At 37.0% G+C, this 15,223-nt stretch overlaps 1 pseudogene across 1 annotated transcript; it reads right to left on the bottom strand.

Moving 5' to 3' along the window:
* Window positions 1-2,294: 2,294 nt before the first annotated feature.
* LOC309659702 (protein lin-28 homolog B pseudogene) lies at window positions 2,295-12,672 on the bottom strand (annotated as a pseudogene). The gene has a single exon. The product of its transcript is annotated as a protein lin-28 homolog B pseudogene (transcript).
* Between the last annotated feature and the right edge of the window lie 2,551 nt (window positions 12,673-15,223).

The following is a 15,223-nucleotide window of genomic DNA, read 5'->3' as shown; positions in this document are numbered from 1 at the left end:
GCTGTAAACAGAATAATATTTCACCCATGTAAATGGACACTGTGCTTACGTCAGTGATATTCACATGTGCAAGGAGGTGAGGAAGTCTCCTTTAGAGTACTTTTCACATGAAATAAAAATAGGAGAACTGATATCTGATATTCAGAAATTTTGATCTATGTCAAACTCAGAGGTTAGTTATTACTAACATCAGTACATAATACTTATATAAAGGTCTAAGTTATTTGGTTTGTTTTGAGTAAGCAGGACTGTAGACTATTCTGTAAAGAAACAAAAATACTATATGGTATGTTCCCTGAGCAAAGTTCTTTGTCCTGAGTGTGTTATGTAATAGTGATAATATTCTTATATAAAAAATAAACCCCAACTTTTAATCATAAGATAGGTTTGGTATGTGCTTAGTTCAGTCTGGTGAGATGCTGAAAAATGATTTCAAGTTGCACCCATAAGGTCCATAGTTATAACATGTTTCTTTCTGTCTGTCTTTTCTTAAACCATGATCTCAGCTCTGAACTTTTTATATGTAAACAGGGAATGTCCAATTCTCAAGTCCATAATTTCCTATTTCTAATAAGGTCAAGGAACTTTGGTTTGAATTTTCAACGTGGCTTACGTTTTGTATTTTTACTGTTAACCTGCTTATTATACCTGCTAAAAATTAAGCAACGCCACTTTGATTTGTCTACATAATTTAAATAAGCTTACGATCCTCACATAAGGCAAGGAAGTACTTCTTTATCACATTCAATATCATCAAAGGTAAGCTTTGCATCACAGCACACTGATATTTCAGTATGTCCCATGGAGATTCTCACAGACACTGTCAACTCAAGGTGAGTTGACAGTGATATGGCGGCCCAGCCCGAGGCTCGCTCTCCTTCTGTGTGGCTTGCTTGCTGAAATGGCAGCAACCGTACAACAAGCCGCCCTCGGCAGGACAAGTCGGGGAGGGAGCAGAAACTGTTCAGCAGAACGTGTCTCATTTGAATCATGCTATTTCTGTTTCTGATTATCTGAGCTTACACCAACAGGCTCATACAAAACTATATTTATTGCCAATGTTAAGCATCGCCACTAACTGGTACCTTCTTAGAGATGTTTCCGAAAGTGTCCATAACATCTAGAACCAGGATGACACCAGAATGAATGTTTTTCATGACTGAAACCTGAAGGGACCAATACTATGATTGGCCCCCAGCCAGTTTATTAATATAACTGAGGACCAACCTGAGAAGCGCCTCTGTCCCCATCACTGAATGTTCATCCTGAATCTCCCACATAGGTCTCTTCAGTAGCAGTACTGAGGGAATTCCCTTAAGATGAACTGTATTGTATAAAATACTCCTAGCTCTCTGGTAGGAGAGGTTTGGGAACCTCCTGCCCCAGGCTCACCATTCAAGTCACCCGCCATCAAACACAGTGCTTTTTAATATTATTCAAGGTCATATGTAATTGGGCAATTGTGAGCATCCACTTAATTTCCATTCTCAACCCTGGCATTTTACTCACATCTGTGCTGTTTTGTTTGTTTGTTTTAGAAACAAGTTAGGTAACTCTCCAGGGAGAATAAAAACAGCCACCAAAAACGTACACCAAACAACTGCAGTTTTCCTCCAAGGTCTTCAGCAGTAAACAAGGAGGCCTCCGCTCAAAGCGATGGTTAGAAGGATTGACTCAGTCAAGGAAAGCTGCTGTTGCCACAGTCCTTCAAAAACCTCACAACAGGTAAAAGATTATAATGAGTATCAAAATACCATTGAAAACAATCAAGTCACTACCTTTATACATTGCCCTCCCCTTCATTTCTCTGAATAGGCATCTAATTTACAATCAAAACATATGAATTAAAAACACTGAAATAGGGCTTCCCTGGTGGCGCAGTGGTTGAGAATCTGCCTGCTAATGCAGGGGACACGGGTTCGAGCCCTGGTCTGGGAAGATCCCACATGCCGCGGAGCAACTGGGCCCATGAGCCACAACTACTGAGCCTGCGCGTCTGGAGCCTGTGCTCCGCAACAAGAGAGGCCACGATAGTGAGAGGCCCGCGCACTGCGATGAAGAGTGGCCCCCACTTGCCGCAACTAGAGAAAGCCGTCGCACAGAAACGAAGACCCAACACAGCCAAAAAAAAAAAAAAAAAACATACTGAAATATTGGCACAGAAATTACACATTCATTGTCTTTTCTGGAGTTATGTATACCAGATTCAAAAAAGCTAATGGCAGTCAAAGGAATATGGAGTTAAGGTACTGCCTTCAAAGGGGGTGGGGTGGGGTGGGGTGGGGTGGGGGGGAGTGGAGGACACACTACAGATATCAAGAAAAAGAGGCAATCCCAAATTCGGGAGAATTGATGTCTTAAAAACCTTTAGTACCATATGATTGGCAGCTCTGAGATCTGAAGTATCCTTTGGTTCACACAGAAGGTTAACAGTCTTTTTTTTTTTTTCCTAATGCTGTATAACGGGAATGGTATTTCAAGAAAAACTCCAAGGGTTATTTTCAAAACCATCTAAAATGCTTCACCTGAATTTTCAATTCTTGGGGATGTCCAATTCTGTGAGGGAGGGTGTGTGCTTACATCTCTCTACACACATATATAAAGACAAACCCTCTTTATATATATGTCTACATTCTATAGAAAATCCTCCTACACACACACACACACACACACAGACTCAGGCTCTCTCCCTCTCACACATGCACATACAGATACACAGAGCATCGCATCCTCTGAGTCACGTGACACATGACACCCTGCTCAAAGGTAATTTGCTTAGAGTGATTTGTCTGTTTAAAAAAATTCACACTTCCTCAACAGGAGTTAAAAATCCCAGGTCAGCTGCTGTTTGTGCAATACTGTTCCCCTGTACTTGCATGAGGTAGACTTCCCAACCGGGGCGAGAAAACGATACGTTAAGAAAAAGGGTTATGTCTTTTTCCTTTTTTGCACGGAAGGCCCCGTTTTGCTTTGATCTTCTGGTGCTGCAGATGACTTTGTGGAGGAAGCTTCCGGAGGTGACGTGCCGGGCCACTCTGAGACCTCGGACCTCGCCTCCTGAGGAAACGGTGGTGACGGATAGCCGTGCCCTCCCCCCACCTCTCGAGGGAACGTTGAAGTGCACGGCTGGGGCTCTGCTTCCTGTCTTCCCTGAGAACGGGCGGGCGGCTGCACCCAGTTCTGTGAGGGCAGTTCGCCACCATGCGCGTGATGCTCTGACAGCAATGGCACTTCTCTGGATGAGGAGGTAGACTACATTCCTTAGCATGACGATCAAGGCCACCACCGTTGTAGCATCGGTCTCTCTTTGGTTTTCTTCTTTGTAGTGTCTTCCCTTTGGGTCTTCTTTCACTTCCTAAACAGGGGCTCCTACCAGGTCCTGTTACCCATATTGATTCAAGGCCTTTGGAAGATTTTTTAAAATGGGAATTCCACTGGTTCTCCTTCTTTTAGGCTTCTAAATCCTTCCATGAATAATTTGCTTTGGTGTACAAATACATCAACTAGAATATCCACGGGGCTTCCCTCTCGGTTTATCATGGAGATGAATCCAAATCCCATTCACAGGTTGAACCACTTACAGTGACCAGTTCTGGGCAAAATCTGGGATTCCTCCTCTGCCTGCTCTGGCAGCTTCCCGGGCTCTTCTCCACCACCTTTGCTTGCCCCGCCTGGGGCTGATGAAACCTGGTTGAATGACCTCATTGTCTTCTGAAGAACATTTAAGAAATTTCCGCAATGAAGACACTAAATACATTCTGTAAGATATTACTCGAAAACACTCAATATTTATCAATGTGCAGTTTAAAAAAAAAATATTTGTTTTGGAGTACAAATCCTCATAAGGCGCCCGCATCCAGTGTTCCAGTCAATAGTCAGTTACTGCTCCTGCGAATGTATTGATTCTTCGTTGTTGTTTTCTTTTCAAAAGCAACCTAAGTCCAAGTGCATTTTTCTCTGTTCTCCTCAAATCCTTAATTCTAATTCATAAGCCATAGTTTCTTATTCTCAGTAGACTGAATCTCTGAAACACTTTTCCTGCATTTCACAGACTTCTCATACCTCAGGCCATGGTTCCAGAACCATGTCCTCATGACTCCTGACCAAACCAAGTCCATAATTGTCTCACCCCTTTCTGAGCTCCTACAGTAGAATCAGACAACCCACTCACAAACTCTGGTATAGTTGCCCTATGTGGTTCTCTAGTCAGTCATGGTAACCTTCATGAGAGCAGGAATCTCCTGTCTTTATAACTAGCACCTCGCATGTCCCTGAGCAAAAATGGGTTCTTATTAATGCTAATTAAATTTAATTCTACAACAGAGTTTCTAAATTATAAATATATTTATAACTTATAAAGAGTAAGGAGAAAAACCTTAAATCTTGTCAGAAAAATGGTTCCTCCAAATTATACAATAACCCGAGAGGATATGAGGATATATGTATACATATAGCTGATTCACTTTGTTGTACAGCAGAAACTAACATAACATTGTAAAGCAATTATACTTCAATAAAGATTAAAAAAATTATACAATAACCCTAAGAGCAAGGACCTTTGAGTCATGTTTTTTCTCTTAAGCACCCAGCATTGTGTCTGACAGTAGAAATTTAATAAAAGTTTATTTTTTGGCCCATGGATGCACAATAAGAAACAGAATTAAATGCTATTAAATATGAGAAAAAGAGTATGTATCTAAAATCATTCTATTTTTCAAGGCAAATAGTAATCTGTTTACTCAGCTAAGCAGATATATACCTGAAGAATTATAGGTCAGCATCCACTATACAAGAGCATATAATTAGGACTTCTGTTTATTTAGTGCATTATTATCTTAAATAGCATCACAATTTTTATACATAACAGACAATAACATACAGAATCAATGAGCCACAGTCTCTAGGATCATAATAGAGAAACTGAAATCTGCTCAAGAGACTGCAGTGTTTATGGCATATGGTAGTAAATGAATATGTCAGTATATATTCTCAAAATGCAAAAAGAAAGGGTTGGGGTAAGAATGGGCAGGAAAAGGGAATTCTGATTTTGTCAGAAGTCTTTCATATTGATTCGGATTTACCAACAGTGTAAGCCAAAGTTATATTTACAGCTACCAGTGATTCACTCTTTATTGATTTAACTTGAATATTCTTTTTTATATTGTGATACTGACATTATAAAAACCACAGAACCGTCATTTTAATTTTGGATTTAAATCTGTCCCAATTTCACAATTATGTTTTTACAAAATCCATATTTAAAGTGTTTTCATTAATATTTTATTTCTTGGCTTCTATGACAGAATATATCTGTTCTCTAAAAGCTAGAGTATATGCAGTTTGTGTTTCATCAGAAAAATTAAATGTGATAATTTATGTGACTCGATATGTTACTACTGTGTTTTAGAACATCAGGAAACCTTTATTTCAAACCTTTTATATCCAACATCTTTTCTCCTTGAGGGAAAATATAATTTTTTATAAGGATGTTGATATAATATGAAATACTTTGAGGAGCCGTAGCTCATACTCTAATATCTAAATGTTTGCCCTTTACGAAAGATTTTGCTTTTCCTTAAGATTTGTCTAAAATGATGATTCTTGCTTGGACTAATGTCTCCAGATTGAATCCCTGCCCAACTCCACCATTCAGATAGTTCAGCCTGTAGATTTCCCATCCTTCAATGCAATATTAGCCAGAGGTATTGTTTAAACCTGATTCAGATTATGTCACTCCTCTGCTCAAAACACCAGTAACTTCTCATCTCAATCATAATAAAGGCCAAAGTCTTTAGAATGCCCTACCAAGACCACTGGAGTCTTGTTGCTCACAACCCCTTGCTGACCTCAACTCCTACCTCTCTCCCCCTTACCTACTCTTCTCCAGCACCTTGTTCCTTGAATATGCCTCTTCCACTCTCATCTCAGGACCTTTGCACTCACCACTGCCTCTACCTGCCTGGAATGCTCTTTGCCCAGATATCTGCAGTTTTCCCTCATTTCCTTCAGGCTTCTGCTCAAATGATATCTTCCCATGAAGGTCTTCCCTGGCTACCATATAAACTAGCAACACTCTCTGCCAGCCCTATATTCTCCTTCACTGCTTTATTTTTCTCCATAGCACTTATTACTAAATGATCCCATAATATATTTATCTATTATTTATTATCTTCCTCCCCCATTAGAACATAAACTCCTCCAAAGCAAGGACTTTTTGTCTATTTTGCTCACTACTCTGACTTCAGTACCTATAAGAATACCTGGACACAGTTGAAACTCGATAAATATTTGTTAGATGAATGAATTCATTGTTGTAAATAGAAACACTTATTAATACTTATGAAACTCCAACTACAGATGTAGCATGACATTTCTCTCTGAAATCAGTTCCCTACAAATTATATCTACATTAAGTATAACCCATTTATCTGTCATTAAAGAATTAAAGCATTTTAAACACAATAAAAGAGTACAAATGGAGGATGACTTGTCATATGTCTAAACATTTAAGAGTTATTAAACAAGCTAACAATGTTAGTATATAACATACCTTTCTAGCTTGATAATATGCCTTATTAATGACAAACGCTTCAGGCCAAATTTTTTAGCTATTATTTGGAAATAATTGTTTGAAAATTCATTTATATATCTTTTTGTTCTTGGTTGTGTGTGTGTTTGTGTGTGAGAGAGAGAGAGAAAGAAGGGGAAAGAGAGAGAGAGGGAGGGAGACAGAGAGGCAGAGAGAGAGACTGTATGTTGCCAAGAACTGAGCCCCCCTCACAGTGAACGTTTGAGGTACAGACTTTTTAAATATGTTCTGATAATCTCATCCATGAAAGCAGTAGACAACTTCGTCCTAACAGAACCAAATTTGAGTACCTTTTCATGTTGGCCCAACAGCCCTAGCTATTATTCACTGTGCAAAGAAACTGAACTGGGAAGTGATACCAAAAGTGCTTTCAGTGTAATCCAGCAGCTTTCCATGCTCTTCTGCCAAAATAAAATATGCAAAATGGTTGAGAGAAACCAATATGTAAGTGAAAAAGAATGGAAGAGGGACTTAATTCATGTGAGAGTTATTAGTCCCTTCGGGAAATAACGAAGTGCAGACAACGTGCCCTACCCGCAAAGGACCACATAATCCAGATGCAAAAACAAGACATAAAGATATGAATAATTCACTCAACAATATAATTCCAGAACAACTTATAAATAAGCCATAGCAGTGTGATTAGAGCTGTACTTACAAGTCTGGAAATAAATGTGAAAAGTAGAACTTGCCTCAGCTTTAACAAGGAAGACAAAATAATAATAATAGTTATCATTACTTTGTGTCATTTATTTTGTGCTAGGCATTGTTCTAAGTGCCTTTCATATATGAACATATTTAATTCTAGAAACAATAGTGAGAAAGGCACCATTATTATCCTCAATTTATAGGTCAGGAAAATAAGCCACTTAAAGTTCAAGTCACTTGCCCATGGTGGTAGAGTTGGGATTTGAATTCAAGCAGTGTGGCTCTGGAGTTCATGCTGTTAACTACTGCTCGATGTTGCCTTAGCCCTAAACAATATAAACATAATTAAAATAATAGTGCCTTAGTTGTATAAAGTGACTTATGGTGCACAAAATGTCACTCTATATTCATTCCCTTATTGCAGACTTTTACAACTACTCTGTGAATTACACATGACCATGTTATTTCTGTGTTACAGTTAAAAAGTTTTGAATTTTTAGATAAGCAAAGGCAAGAAAAAATATTCCACACGTGAGGCAAAATAAAAGATGTATGGGATTAATAAAGTAATGGGGTCTCTGTCCCTGATCTCCTAAGGGCATTATTTGACCAGAGCACAGGCACAGCTCCCAACCACAATCAATAATTTTCAGAGCTGGTCCCTTATAAACTCTCAACTAGAAAATGCTGTCTCTCAGGTGTCTCACACAGGTGCACACATTTCCCTAATTTTACAAGGGCACTGCCCTGTGAATAGAACTATTCTTCTTCTTTAACAAAATATTTAAATTCTCAGTCTGAAGGAGGATTCCCCAAAGCAGTGTTTATAGTTTATACTTTCAACACAACTGTACTCACCTGAAGAAAAGAGAATGTCTGTCCCCAAAATAAATTCTATTGTCTAACCTAGATTAGCTGAGCTGACTGAAGCTTCAATATGGGAATTTTCAAATTGCAGCAGTTATGTGTCATTATTCAATGGCAATAACTAACATTGATGTCATGCTTTCTCTGCGCCAGGCTCTATGCTAAGCATTTTAAATGCATATTCTCCATTCAGTCAGCAGGACAATGTGAGAAAAGAAACATTAGCTGTTCCTGCTTAGTAGATAAAGAAATCAAGTTTCAGAGAAGTTAAGTAATTTCCCTGAGGTCACACACTTAGTAAACATTCTGGGCACTGAGATCCAAATCTTTCTGCCTAATAGCCCATGCTATCCTATTATCTCAGGTTGTTTGCTGTACATCATAATGGAAACACTAACCACAGAAGTTACAAATTCAAAAATTAAAAAAAAAAAAATAACAATGAGCTCTTCTTGTAGTAACTAGAAAGAGGAAACTTTCTGTGTGGGAGTCACTTCTGCTCCTTATGTAGCTATGTTTAGTTAAACCATGTGAAATGTCCATTTTTTAAGGTCACAAATAGATATAGGTAATGACATATAATTCAACATTAATAGGGTGGAATAAGGGGACCTGAGTTCTAGGTCAAAGATTGCAATGTTAAATTCAGCTGGGGGTTATAAACATGTATTAAAATGACTAGACCCAAAGTCTGGAGTGAAGAAAGTATTTCTGGTATGAACCTATGTTACCTTTGGCCCCAATGTTTAACTCCTTCTTTATGAAATAACCTAAATTTGCATTGGGAGATCTGTTCTTCCATTGGATACAGTCTGGTGGGACAGTTCATTAAGATGTTTTTTCTCTCTTCCCAGAGAAGGGTGGTACATGATTCAAGCCAGACCAGTCACACATTTGAAAGCACTGGAGTTGATTCATGCCCCACCCCACCCCCAACAAAACTTGTCTATGCGTTTCTGCAGTTGTTACTTTAGTTCCTGTCCTTTAAAGCTTGATTCCTAAACTCTCCTTCCATTGCTTAAACTCTCTCATATTCAAAACAATATTTTTTCTGATTGACTAGATGTTAATTCTAGTTAATTCTGTTTAATTCCATTAAATTCTATTAAATCTGCTTAATTCTAGTTAATTCTGATTAACTAGCATCTATTTCCATTGTTTGGAACCAAAGAACCTTAAAAGATCATTCATTTTAGCAAGACACAGCTTGTAGACCAAGGGTAGTGGATGAGACTGAAGTTTATGGTAAGGCTAAAACTCAGGGTAACAAAGAGTAGGTGGGTAGAGGAGTTAGATAAATTTATGATATAAGCAGGTTCGAGATCATTTGGGACAGGCTAGGGGATGACTTTATAGGTGGATGTTAGTTATTATCAATATTCTAGTTTTTGTGTTGGATGATGGGTTCTTGGATGCTTATTTTAAAATAAGTACATACATACATACATAAGTAAATACAACATAAATATTGAGTTGGCCAAAAAGTGCTTTCGGTTTTTAAGTAAAAGTAAAGCACACATTTTTCATTTTCACCAAGAACTTTATTGAACAACATATTCACCCTTTTGTTCCACTACCTTCTGCCATCTTTCAGGCAACTTCAAAATTACATCTTCCCAAAACTTTTTATCTTTTTGAGCAAGGAACTGTTCCATGTGCCTTTTACAGACTTCCAGGGAATTGAAATTTTTTCTATTAAGACAATTTTGTAAAGACCAAAATAAATGGAAATCTGAAGGTGCAATGTCTGGTGAATATGGCAGATGAATCAGAACTTCCCAGCCAAGCTGTAACAGTTTTGACCTGGTCATCAAAGAAACATGCAGTCTTGCATTATCCTGATGGAAGATTAGGTGTTTTCTGTTGACTAATTCTGGACGCTTCTCGTCGAGTGCTGCTTTCAGTTGGTCTAATTGGGAGCAGTACTTGTTGGAATTACTCGTTTCGTTTTGCAGAAGGAGCTCATGATAGAGGACTCCCTTCCAATCCCACCTTATACACAATATCACCTTCTTTGGATGAAGACCGGCCTTTGGTGTGGTTGGTGGTGGTTCATTTCCCTTGCTCCACGATCTCTTCCGTTCCACGTTATTGTACAGTATCATTTTTCATCGCCTGTCACAACTTGTTTGAAAAATGGAACATTTTCATTACATTTAAGTAGAGAATCGCATGCGGAAATGCGGTCAAGAAGGTTTCTTTTTGGCCTAACTTATGTGGAACCCAAGCATCAAAGCGATGAACATAACGAAGCTGGTACAAATGATTTTCAATGCTTGATTTGGATATTTTGAGTATGTTGGCTATCTCCTGCATGGTATAACATTGATTGTTCTCAATTAATGTCTCAATTTGATCGCTATCAGCTTCAACTGGTCTACCAGACCGCGGAGCATCGTCCAACAAGAAATCTCCAGCATGAAACTTTGCAAACCACTTTTGACACATTTGATCAGTCACAGCACCTTCTCCATAACTGCATAAATCTTTTTTTTGCGTTTCAGTTGCGTTTTTACCTTTTTTGAAATAATGCATAGTATGGCTAAAATGTTGCTTTTTTCTTCCATCTTCAATATTAAAATGGCTACACAAAAATTCACCAATTTTGATAAGTCTTTTTTTAAATGCATGCTGATATGACAGCTATCACATACAATCTAACAAAATTGTTTCGAATGAAGCTAAAGACAACTAAGTGCTACTGGAGCCATCATACAGAAAAAAACAAATGAAACTTTTGGCCGAACCCAATAAAAAAACAAACAAACAAATAAATAAATAAACACCTTAAGTCATAGACCAGTGATGCAAATGTGTGATGAAACAAGAACTGTGATTATCCTAATTTTGTACACTTAAAATAAATAGTATTTTTGGAGAGGTAGGAATTGTAAAGAAAATTTTAAATTAGGAAATGACTGAAAACAAAAAAGCGATTTTCTATTCAACTAACCCCTCCAAGGACTTCTTTTAGATAAATTGTTGCAGCACCTAAAGGAGAAAAAGTTGAGTTTACTCCAAAGGCTATTTGATAACATTCTAAGTCCTAAAATAATTTAGCAGTGGAAACTTGAAAAATAAATATTAATGAAATTAGATTCACTGAGTTTCCTGTCTGGTCCTTCTGTTCTTCTAGGGCATGATCCTTTAATTCAATAATGAAATACATTTTAGCAATCATTTCAGCAGGGTCATCACCAAAAATCTCATGTTCTTCACTTTATTTAATTAGTTTTATACACAGTGTTATCCTTACAGAAGCCTAACTTGCTATTTTAGAAAAAAAAGAAAAAAAAGAAAGGGAGGGTGATATGCAAATGATTCTGACTGAAAGAAATAGTGAGGAGTGGATGATTACTATCTGAATAGACTCGAAGTCATGAGAAATATGAAATGCAATGACAAAGGCAGCCAAAGGGCAGAATTCTTCAGAGGCTTACACTGTTGAGCACTGATCATAATTCCAATTAAGGTCTTGACTAAAATTCTAAGAAAAAATGCTATTTAAAAAATATTATATTGTTCAACTTTAAAAATTTGCAATGTCTAGCAAATATACAGATATAATAGTCATGGAATACCTAGATCATAAATAGTATGAATAGTCAGTAGAAGAAAAGAAACAACGTATAAGTTTTCCAAATCCCAATATATTTTTGTACATATTTGTACATATTTCTATGTGATTACATGTAGGCCAATTGATTATAAGCTATACATCAAAGACTTAGATACATCAAACTTTAGAATTGAAAAGAATTTAAATGTTTTTTTTTAGTCTGACTCTCTCATTTCCTTATTTTAAGACAATAATGTATCTGAAAACTTTGTGGATTCTATAGTTTTGCTATTATTTTAAAAGATGAGAATTCTGAGGTCCACAAGAGTTAAGTAACTTGCTATGTCACATAGCTAGCTGGTGGCCAGCCTTAAAATGGAACGAAGACCTCCTATACCCTAATACTCTTCTAACACATACTTATTAAACACCAACTGTATACCAAGGGTTACAGTGTTGTAAAGAAAGACAAGATTCCCAGAAGAAGACGATAAGCAAACAAACAACAATAGCAAAAATCAGTAATTTAAATAATAACGTGATTAAAAGGTCGAAATTGGAGGAGATGGTAGGGAGTAGTCTAATGCAAATGAGGATATTAAATAGTGTATTCAGGGAAGGGATCTCTGAGAATTTAGGGCTGGGATATAAATCACGAAGAGGAAACAGCTGTCATAGATTATGTTGTAAATGAAGAAAATGCCAAAGGCAAAGCCATGAATCCCTTTCCAGTGTGATATAAGGTGTAAAATAACATCCCAGAAGGACATTTTAACCCCCTATTTGATCCTAAAAATCAAGTTCTTTCCTTTATACCACACTGTTTACATGTGGCTTAGTTTCTCATCGAATCTCCCCAAAACAGAGAGATCTCATATATACTTAACATATATGGACAGAATTTCACAGTTTTGTAAAATGCTTTAAAACGCATTATTTACAATAATCCTATAGGGTAAGCAAGGTAGTAATTATTGGGAGAAATCCATAGTGGAATGAAATGAACACCAGTTTTAAAATTAGGGTTCGAAGCTGGTCCTACCATTTATCAACTTGACTCCTTGGGCATATAACTTAAATTCTCTGAAACTAGATTTCTTCATTGGTCAAACAAAGATAAGTATGCCTTTTTATAGGATGTTATAAGAATAAAGTAAAGATATTCTTCAAAATGTTAGTTGACTTATAAGGATGTGCTGAAGAATTTTAAATAACAGTTCTCAATAAATGCAATTTTCAGTTACGGAATGAATGTTGGAGCCCTCAAAACTTTCAGTAGTATATGAAAGCCATAGCAGAAGTGTATTAAAAATTTAAATCTTGGCATTTAGAATTTTATTCTTATTTTTCTTCTAATATTGTCTAATTACATACGAACTGAGTCTTTTTTTTTTAACATCTTTATTGGAGGATAATTGCTTTACAATGGTGTGCTAGTTTCTGCTTTATAACAAAGTGAATCAGCTATACATATACATATATCCCCATATCTCCTCCCTCTTGCGTCTCCCTCCCAACCTCCCTATCCCACCCCTCTAGGTGGTCACAAGCACCCAGCTGATCTCCCTGTTCTATGCGGCTGCTTCCCACTAGCTATCTATTTTACATTTGGTACTATATCTAAGTCCATGACAATCTCTCACTTCATCCCAGCTTACCCTTCCCCCTCCCCATGTCAAGTCCATTCTCTATGTCTGCGTCTTTATTCCTGTCCGGCCCCTAGGTTCTTCAGAACCTTTCTTTTTTTTTTTTAGATTCCATATATGTGTTAGCATATGGTGTTTTTCTCTTTCTGACTTACTTCAGTCTGTATGACAGTCTCTAGGTCTATCCACCTAACTACAAATAACTCAATTTCGTTTCTTTTTATGGCTGAGTAATATTCCATTGTATATATGTGCCACATCTTCTTTATCCATTCATCTGTCAATGGACACTTAGGTTGCTTCCATATCCTGGCTATTGTAAATAGAGCTGCAATGAACATTGCGGTACATGACTCTTTTTGAATTATGGTTTTCTCAGGGTATATGCCCAGTAGTGGGATTGCTGGATCATATGGTAATTCTATCTTTAGTTTTTTAAGGAACCTCCATACTGTTCTCCATAGTGGCTGTATGAATTTACATTCCCACCAACAGTGCAAGAGGGTTCCCTTTTCTCCACACCCTCTCCAGCATTTATTGTTTGTAGATTTTTTGATGATGGCCATTCTGACCGGTGTGAGATGGTATTTCATCGTAGTTTTGATTTGCATTTCTCTAATGATTAATGATGTTGAGCATTCTTTCATGTGTTTGTTGGCAATCTGTATCTCTTCTTTGGAGAAATGTCTCTTTAGGTCTTCTGCCCATTTTTGAATTGGGTTGTTTGTTTTTTTTGATATTGAGCTGCATGAGCTGCTTGTAAATTTTGGACATTAACCCTTTGTCAGTTTCTTCATTTACAAATATTTTCTCCCATTCTGAGGGTGGTCTTTTCATCTTGTTTATGGTTTCCTTCGCTGTGCAAAAGCTTTTAAGTTTCATTAGGTCCCATTTGTTTATTTTTGTTTTTATTTCCATTTCTCTAGGAGGTGGGTCAAAAAGGATCTTGCTGTGATTGATGTCATAGAGTGTTCTGCCTATGTTTTCCTCTAAGAGTTTAATAGTGCCTGGTCTTACATTTAGGTCTTTAATCCATTTTGATTTTATTTTTGTGTATGGTGTTAGGGAGTTGAACTGAGTCTTTATGCTGTTGAAACATGGTAATGTTAATGATCTCAATTATTTCTAAATATCTGCTAGTTATGGTTTGGACTTGGCTTTTTGGTGTAGTTGGTGGTGATGATGTTGGTAGTAGTTTGGGTTTTTTTTTCGTTATTTACATTGGAGGTTAGTTTGTTGTTTGTTTTGTTTTGTTTTTCTTTGCTTTACTTTGGGGTTGTATGAAGGACTTGTGAACATACAGGAAGAATGAGAGAACTGTGATATTAATGAAGCAATGGTATTTGTTGTTTGGATTTTGTGCTAACTTACTCTCAGTTTAGAGGATTTATTCTTTATGAAGCTAGGGAAGGCTAACATTTTATAAGTAAACTAGAATACATATGTATGACAGTGTTTTCTCCTCATATTTTCATTTAAGCTTTTTCATATTCATCCAAGTAGTCCAACCAACCTTTCCGATCACACTAATATCTTAGGGAAGAAAATTATTCTGTTTTTAAGATTTAGTCAGAGCTTTGACTACCTTAAATCGAAAAATATTCCTGTTGCTTTTTGAAAACTTTCCTCAAGTGAACTCAGATCTATGTAAGAATAATCCCATAGAGACAAAAGAAACAGAGTTTTCAAAGATATAACCACATAAAAACTGCACATTTTGCATTTATCAGACACCAGCATTTATACTTTTTATCTGACAATTACACTAGAGAGAAGCTGTTATATGTCCTGGTCTCTGCATCAAAAGGTCAATGTTGGTCCTTTGGAGGATGAAACAGATACAGAAGAGGAGAAGATCAAGATGAAGTCCTAATATTCTGGAGCATCATGCAACAATACTCCATAATCCTTCCA

Source organism: Balaenoptera physalus (genome assembly GCF_965194825.1).
Source record: "Balaenoptera physalus genome assembly, chromosome: 4".
Lineage (NCBI taxonomy): Eukaryota > Metazoa > Chordata > Mammalia > Artiodactyla > Balaenopteridae > Balaenoptera > Balaenoptera physalus.
This window is presented reverse-complemented; position numbering and strand designations above follow the sequence as displayed.